The sequence below is a fragment of the Microtus ochrogaster genome, chromosome 6, assembly GCF_000317375.1.
Source record: "Microtus ochrogaster isolate Prairie Vole_2 chromosome 6, MicOch1.0, whole genome shotgun sequence".
Taxonomy (NCBI): Eukaryota; Metazoa; Chordata; class Mammalia; order Rodentia; family Cricetidae; genus Microtus; species Microtus ochrogaster.
In genome coordinates, this window is record NC_022013.1 from 12,923,476 (window position 1) to 12,931,747 (window position 8,272).

Here is an 8,272-nt window from a genome sequence, read left to right on the forward strand (position 1 = left end):
TGCTAGAAGCAATCTCTGCTTTCTTATCCATTTTTCTGTGTATAAGCACAGGTATGCGTTCAGCATGCTCCCTTTGTTGCGGGAATAAGGATAAATGGATTTAATTTCTATTTGGGGACATTGCCTTGCCTCTGTTCCTTTTGTCTGGATCATTGAGAACAGCTTGGCAGTGCTGTGTTTCAGAGTGAAGTGAGAAAAGATAATTTATGAATAGTGGAGTTCTAGTTTGAAGAAAATAGATAGCAGCTTTTCAAATCACGTGTGTCAGTGTGTGTGTGCGTGCGCGCGTGCATGCGCATTCCGTGTTTCTTGTGCAGAAGTCACAGAATAACTTTGGGAGTCAGGCCTCACCTTCTATCTGTCTGAATCAGGTTTTGCTTTTCTTCTTTGGTCTGCACACACTAAGCAGTTGTTGTGAAAACTCCAGGATTCCCCTATTTCCACCTTCTGGAAATAATTCCCATTACACTACTGGCTCTTATATGGGTTCTGGAGAGTCTAATTTAGGTTCTCATGCTTCTATAACGGTTTTACCCTCTGAGCCATCTCCCCTCAGCCTGAATTTTCTGTCCCGAATATGGGGATGGATGGGGCTCCAGTCACTTACATTATCAGATCTGAGTAGGAGGAGCTGTGTCCGCTCCAGGTTTCCCCCCTGGATCTTTGCCAGGATGGGGCCAAGGACCTTTGATCTTCCCAACTCTGGCCTGTGAACTTCTCTTGAGTTGTTACAAGGGCAAGCATTTTGCATGTGGAAACATGTTATTTTTCACCTGTCCTCCACCAGGAAGAAAAAAAGTAAAGGGTGGCAGGGAGTCACAGTCTCCTCCCAATGGGAGCTGGCTCTTCCCAGTGCCTCATTTCTCTCCTGTGTGTCTGGTCTTGAGAGTTAAACAGCAATGATGCACATCCTAGACGTGACTGCAATTTATTTCTGTATTTATGCCTCTCTTCTTCGGAGTATCTGCCGGAGTGGCTACACCAGAATAATAACAGATACTAAATACAAGAGGCACCTCAGAGAGAACACGCACACCAGCAGAGACTGTGCTGGAGAAACCATTTTTCCTTGTCCCCCTCAGCCCAGACATTTGCTTAGAGATTTCAAATTCTGGAGGTAAAAGGAACTGATGATTGATTAGAAGTAGCCACCGAACATTAAATGCACAGGACTCTGTTCTAGCACACCCACTTTGACACCCACTGCACACATCGAGGAGAGCCTGGTTCCTACGTAAGCCCTGGACTGTCTCCATTCATGAACACTGGTGTCAATGGCTTTCTTTTCTATGGTAGTTGATGCTACTTTTCCCTTAAATTTTAAACTGTATTTATTCCTTGTAATTTTATGCATGAATGCAGTGCATTTAAGTCATACCTACCCACTATTTCCTCTAGGCACTGTCTATCCTACCTCCCAACTTCAACTGTGTCTAATTAGTGCTGCTCATATGGGAATGGGCATAAGGCACAGTTAACTGGAGAATGGCAGCCTACCAGGGCTCTCCATGCACAAGACCAAAGCAGGCAACACTCCAGTACAGGCCCCATGCCTGACTGACATGCTGCTCCTCTTGCTCCAGTGATGTCTCCATGACAGCTGGGCAATCAACAGTGGCTTCCTTTTTTTTTTTTTTTTTTTAGCGTAGAGCTCCCTGCCCTGTGTAAGTCCCTGGAAGGCAGCTCATACATAGCGTTCCAGAGCAGTGGGAAAGAGTGGGGAGGGTGGCTGGTAGTGGTCAGGTGCACAGGAGGTGCAGCAATGCACAGCTTCTTAGACAAATGATCAGAGCATTACTGGGGTTTCCACTCACTACACGGCAAGTGCCTTGGGCACATCTGCATGAAGTGCCATCCCTAGACTTATCAGCTTTTCATCCCAAGTCCTTGCTCTTCTTTTTTTTCTGTACATTTCTTGGGATGCTTTATCTCTTGGGAACAGGACGGTAATTTCTCTCTTTTTAAGCTCTCTTCTGTGTGTCTGTGTTCTCTTTTTGTAATTTCACAGACAATTTAGAGGAAGATGCAGAGGTTTCCCATCTGGCCTTTGTCTCTCCACATGCACAGCCTCCCAGCTGGTTATCTGCTTCTCCACCAAGCTGTGATGGTGGTTTCATTTCTGTTGCTGTGGTAAAATACTCTAAGAAAAAGCGACTAGAAAAAGGAGGTCACTAAAGAGAAGGCCGGACAGGAACTCAAAACAGCTAGTCACATCACATATACAGTGTGTGTGTGTGTGTGTGAGAGAGAGAGAGAGAGAGAGAGAGAGAGAGAGAGAGAGAGAGAGAGAGGAGAGATTAGTGTCCATGCTGGCATTTTTTAAGTTTTCTTCATTCTTATACAGTTCACCATTATACGCCATCCTAGTATTGGCACTGCCCACAGTGTTCTGGGTCTTCTTACAATAATTAACAACCAGAAAATACCCCACAGTAGTGCACATAGGCCAACTAGACTTAGAGAGCGATTCTAGGTTGTGTCAAATTGAAAATCAAAACTAAGCAGCACAGCTGGGGTGCAGGGTTAGTCCCCAGAAGCTGCTCAATCCATGCAGACTCCTACTGGATGTTTGGAGTTGTACTGGGAGGTATGTGCATTTCAAAGATAATTTTCATCCTTATACTCTACAGGCAGGTACGCCTTTACACCTGAAGAATGAAATCCAGAGACATGAACACACTGGGGAAGATGATGTGGATGGAAAGACTCACATCCAAGTGTTCTTAAGGCTTGCTCTTTCCATTCTGCCAAACCTCCTATAGGGTCCCAGGCATTTTACTGGACATCGGAGGAAAGCAACGTTGAGTAATATATGGAACTTTTCTTCACAAAGTTCATGGATCATGGGGTGTTTTTGGGGACACACAGATGTTTATTGGTTGTTAGGAAACTGTGGAAGTTCAAAGACAGGTGTGCTGAGGATGAGAGCCAACTAAAGAGATGTGACCCAGAGAGGATGGACCATCTGTGGCTCTCTGATCTCCATGGAACCAACACCTATGGTCCAGGGTTAGAAGCTAAGCTAATGATTCAGTGGAACCTCAGGGCAGCTCCATGGAAGTCCTTCAGTGGTAGAAGCATGTCTCTGGGGTTACAGGGGAAGTTATCAGAAGTCACGTCGGAAGATTCGTACCTCATTGAAAAAGACATGTCTCTGTGTGGTTCCCATCCGTTTGCTGCATCTGTGAGACAAGTTGTCTTTTTAATGGGGGAGCGGAGCCCATTTCTGGGCCACCTGTCAGTGTTTAGCACGCCACTGAGGCTTATTACTGCTGCCATCTGCTGCCAAGGAGAAGCGTTCATGTTCTGGGTGGCTCTTAAAAGTCATTAGCAGGAAGGAAGCAGGGCTGAGGATCCTACTGGGAACACACACTACTAGCACAATAAAAGTTTTCCTTCTCTTCCTCTGCATTCTGGAGGTTCATCCTCCGTATCCCAGCTGCCTTCTGGTAGCCTTACTGGTGAGTGAGTGTGTGTGTGTGTGTGTGTGTGTGTGTGTGTACACCAGAGATCAATCTCATATGAAAGTCTTTAGGAGTCATACATCTTGTGTTTCTGAGGTTTTGTGTTGTTGGATCCTAGAACTCTCCAATTAGGCTTCGCTGCTTGACCACTAAGATCTAGGGACTCACCTGTCTCCACCTCCCCTTGTCTGGGTTTATAGGCACATCTGCTCATGACTGTTTAATGTAGGTGCTGGAGACTAAACTCAGATCATCTTGTTTGCTCATCACTGGCTGCCTGGTCTCCCTAAGCCCTCTTCATTATCTCCTTTAGCCCAGTTTTTTTTTCCACCATGGATTCTGTGTCTACAGCATTACAGGGCATAGTTAGCCCCAGTTTTTTCCCCTCTGTGTAGACACCACTATTCCATAGGCTGGTGTCCTAGACTGAATCAAAAAGAGAAATCTAGGATTCATCTTTTTGTTTCCTAACTAAGGATATAATACATGAAGATGCCTCCGGCTCCTGACAACATGCCTTTTCTACTTTGGACTGTAACCCAAGTAAACCTTCCTTTCATAAGTGGCTTTTGTCAGGTATTTTATTGAATTGAGCATGTGATTAGATTTGCATTTAGGAAAAAAATTCAGGATTATCTGATCCTGAAAACCAAAGGAAGGAAGAAAGGCCGGAATCCAGTCTATGGAAAGATCCACTATGGTGATGGATGCAATATCATCAAAGAAGCCAGCGAAGGCTGCTTAAGTGGAATGATGGGTGTCAGACTCGGATCCCAGGGCTGAGAACTGACATAAGGTAAAGAAATGACTCTCCTTCTTGACTGAAAAGTGTGTGGATGAGGTTCAGGGTGGCTAGGCAGGCTCAGCTGAAAGTGAGTAGGTGCTTCGAGCCAGAGCAGGGTCATGAAGAGCAGAAGAAAAGGAGAAATGAGATCAAGAGTTGTGTGGGTGACCTAAAGAGCAGATGCAGGCAGAGTTGTGTGAGCCCCCATCCCATGTGGGAGGAAAAGAGGACGAGATGGATGGGCTCCGTTGCAGCAGGGTGTGTGGGTTTGCTTGCGGGTATTTCTTCCCTAGTAGCATCTGTTTTCTCTCGGATGTAGGAGGCAGGATCATCTGATGAGCGAGGAGTGTGGTTGTGGCAGAGACAGAGTGAGAGAAAAGTAACACTTTGGGAAAAAAACTAACACAGAATGATGGCGTGGGATTACTCGGCCGAGGTGGGCTCCCTCCGAGGTGTGAATCAGAGCATATCAGGTGCCTGGGTTGTCCTTTTCTGCTTGGACAGAGGAATGAAAAAGGCACCAGGGCTCGAGTTTCATCTGAATGGTGGGAAGAGAAAGCAAAAGATGGCTCAGAGAGCTTAAGGTATGAACAAGGATATTGTGAAAACTCCCAAACCCTGAAGTCCAAGTTGACTTAACTAATGAAGAAAGGCTAGGGATGGTGGCTCCAAACAGAGTGCAGTCTAGAACCCTCAGAGTGAAAGAAGTTGAATGAACAAAAGGAAGAAGGGATAGACGGTGGTTGGATGTTCTTACAATGCTGCTTCTAAATGCAATGTTACAGGAATTGATTTTCTGAAGTGAGAGGGAGAGAAAAGTCAACTTTCCCCCCAACAGCCTTCTGTTTGCCAATAGATCTTTGGCTATTGTATATGTATATGATATGATGTATCTGTGCACAATGTATACTCACGTGCATATACACATGTATATGATGCATAGTATCTGTATGATATATATACATATGATATATATGCATAGTATCTGTATGATATATATATATACATATGATATATATGTATGTATATGTAAGCTATGTGTTCAAAGCTGAGAGATTTATAGTTGCCTGCTCGAGGGTTTTCCTTTTAAATTCTAGTAAGTGGTCCTTATGCTTAAAAAGAAACAAAGCAAAAGACCCCAAGGAAACAATGGAGAGTAATTGAGGAAGATCCCTGACATTGGCCTCTGATCTCCACAAGCATACTATTTGATATACACTCATGAACATGCATACAAATCCATACAAGAGAAGTTTATGTACTTACATGCAGTAAAGGCTACTGGTTCACTTTTTTTCCTTTAGTACTACTGAATTTGACAACAAGTAGACTTTCTGGCCGGGGTCCCACTCTGTATTTCTCTTTTTAAGAAATTAATTAATTAATTAATTTTATGTGTGTGAATTTTTGCCTGTATGTAATATGTGAACCAGGTGCATGCCTAATATCCATATAAGTCAGAGGAGAGCATCAGATCCCATGGATCAGGATGGTTTGGATGCTGCGAGCCTCATAAGTGTGCTGGGAACTGAAGCTCCATCTTCTGCAAGAGCAGCCGGTGCCGTCTCTCCAGCCCCCACAGTACTCTCTTTTCTCTGCATGGTTTTGTTTTGGTTACCATTTCTTTATGAACCTCTATCCTGGCCTACTTCACTCTGTGTTGTATGTGTCATTGTCATCTCTCTCCTTTCTGTAGTGTGTGTGTGTGTGTGAGAGAGAGAGAGAGAGAGAGAGAGAGAGAGAGAGAGAGAGAGAGAGAGAGAGCGAACGCGTGAGGAGGAGGAGGCTAGAGGAGAAGGCAGGCTACTGTTCTCAAAGGCAGGTTAAAGTCAAAGAATAACTGTAACTAAGCTTGGCTTTATTCAGAAGAAAGATCAGGTAGACCATATTCGGAATCCTGAGTTGATGGGCTTGAGGCATTAAGACTGCGGGGGACAGGTGCCCTCAGTATCCATCTTTGTTTTATCTTTTTGTCTTTAGACCAAGTCTCGCTATGAAGCCCAGGCTAGCCTGAAACTTTTTATGTAGTCCAGATAAGCTTTGAACTTGTGATTCATGTGCCTCAGACTTCTGAGTGTGTGCCACAGTGCCTGGTTTTCATCTATTTTAGTACTGAGCACTGTGAGAATGCTAGGTTAAATAGAGAAATGCATGACTAGCTTGCTGTCTCTCTTTCTCCACGCACATGCATGGGGAGGCCGTGTGAGGAGGGGTCCCATGCTTCACTTACCTTTCTGGTAGCATTTCTAAGTACGTGCTTTTTAACTTATGCGGTTGGCGGCATTTCGCAATGACACTCTGAGCTGGTGGAGCAGACATCCACCCCCAGCCTCAACTAATTACTGGATAAATGGCAGCCATCTGCGACAAACTGCTAAAATTCAAACTTTTTTTAGGAGTTTGGAATTGGACCAAGAGAGAGTCTGCACCTCCCCAGGCATCTTGAGGTTAAACAGTAGACTTTGAGGCTCTTGGTGTCCACATGGTAGGCAGCAGAAAGGGCAGGTGTTGGAGGAAGCACAGGGGTACAGACGCCCTAATAAAAAGGCAGCTAAGAGGCTGGTGTGATCAGGGTCCAGAGGAAAACCTCCCTGCCGCCGCTAAGCCTTCTGGGACTGTTTTTCTTTGCTCTTGAACTCCACAGATTAAAATCTTAAACACTTTTCATTGTAAACCTTTATTCTCTTGTTGTTATTAAAGTGGTGTGAGTTCATTTCTGGTGTTTACAAACACACAACAAATCTCAAGTATGCTGTCTTGGCTGTTTCCAGTATTTACCCTTAGGTACTTAGGCTTCTGTGAGAGGCCCAGAATCCCTGACTGTACAGATGACAATGAGAAGTCAATAAATCATAGATACTTCCTTCTGAAGCTTCTCCTGCTGTTGAAGTAGGTCACACCACCAGTGTGATGCCACAGATAACACCACGAGCGGGCCGGGAGAAAGTCACACCACAGAGATACTAGAGGTTGACTTGGAGGTCCTTCAGTGATATGAATTCATCTCCTGTCACAGAAGAAAATTGAATTGTCTTTCCAGACTTGTTTTTATAGGATATTATTAACTTTTTCTTAGTTTGCTCTTGTTTTGCCTTGAGCAGAAGACTGGTATGTTATCTGAGCCTGTTCCCAACTCAGAACACACTATGACAGTTTCAGCCATTGCTCCCAACAATCACAATTGCTGTTAGTGAGGATTTATATATGTCCTTACATTTCTAAATATCCTTTTATGCCTTTCTATTTCTATGGTAACTTAGATAGCCCGCTCAGCACACACAGATACCTCTTCGGGAGAAACCTGATAGAGGAAAAATCTGAATTACAGACGAGATAAGTCAGAGTGGAGTATTCACAAGGTTTTGTAGAGGATTCAGATAGCAGCGTCCCCTGGCGCCTCTGGTGTAATCCCTATTCTCTTTACAGACCATCAACACTGTCTTACACATAATAGGCTCTGAATGGAAATTCTGATGATTGATTGATGAGCCTCTTGGGATGGATAGAGCTGTGAAGCTAGGGTTATAGTTTGCTGCTGCCAATTGGAGATAAATCATGGAGGGAGGGAAAGCGACCATGAGCAGATAGCCACAGTCAGTAGGGAAATGGGACTCAATTTTTTTTTTTTTAAAAAATGTGATTCACACAAAGTTTTTAGGAAGCTGCTTGCTGCATAAACTAAACTATACATGAATTTTTCATGTCAGTGTCCCCAAAGACACGAGAAAATTCTTTCTAGAACAAAGCATTGGGTAACCAAAGGAGGAAGTGTATACCCATTCCACAGTCATGCTGGGAACCAGTATTTTTGCAAAGAGGAATTAACTTTCTTTCTCTGTCTCTATCTCTGTCTGTTTCTTTCTCTGTGGGAGTGTGTGCTCATATGCATGCATGCAGGTGCACAATATATTCATGCTTGCTTGGAGGACAGAGGATGGCAGCTGTCATTTCTCAGGGTCATTGTTATCATTATCCTGGTCTGTCCCTTAAAGAGACAAGCTCCACCCACCCCCAAACTCCCCCC

General features: G+C 44.2%; 1 pseudogene; it reads left to right on the plus strand.

Moving 5' to 3' along the window:
- The first annotated feature begins 2,956 nt into the window (after window positions 1-2,956).
- LOC101980777 overlaps window positions 2,957-8,272 on the plus strand; it is a 7,321-nt pseudogene continuing 2,005 nt past the window's right edge.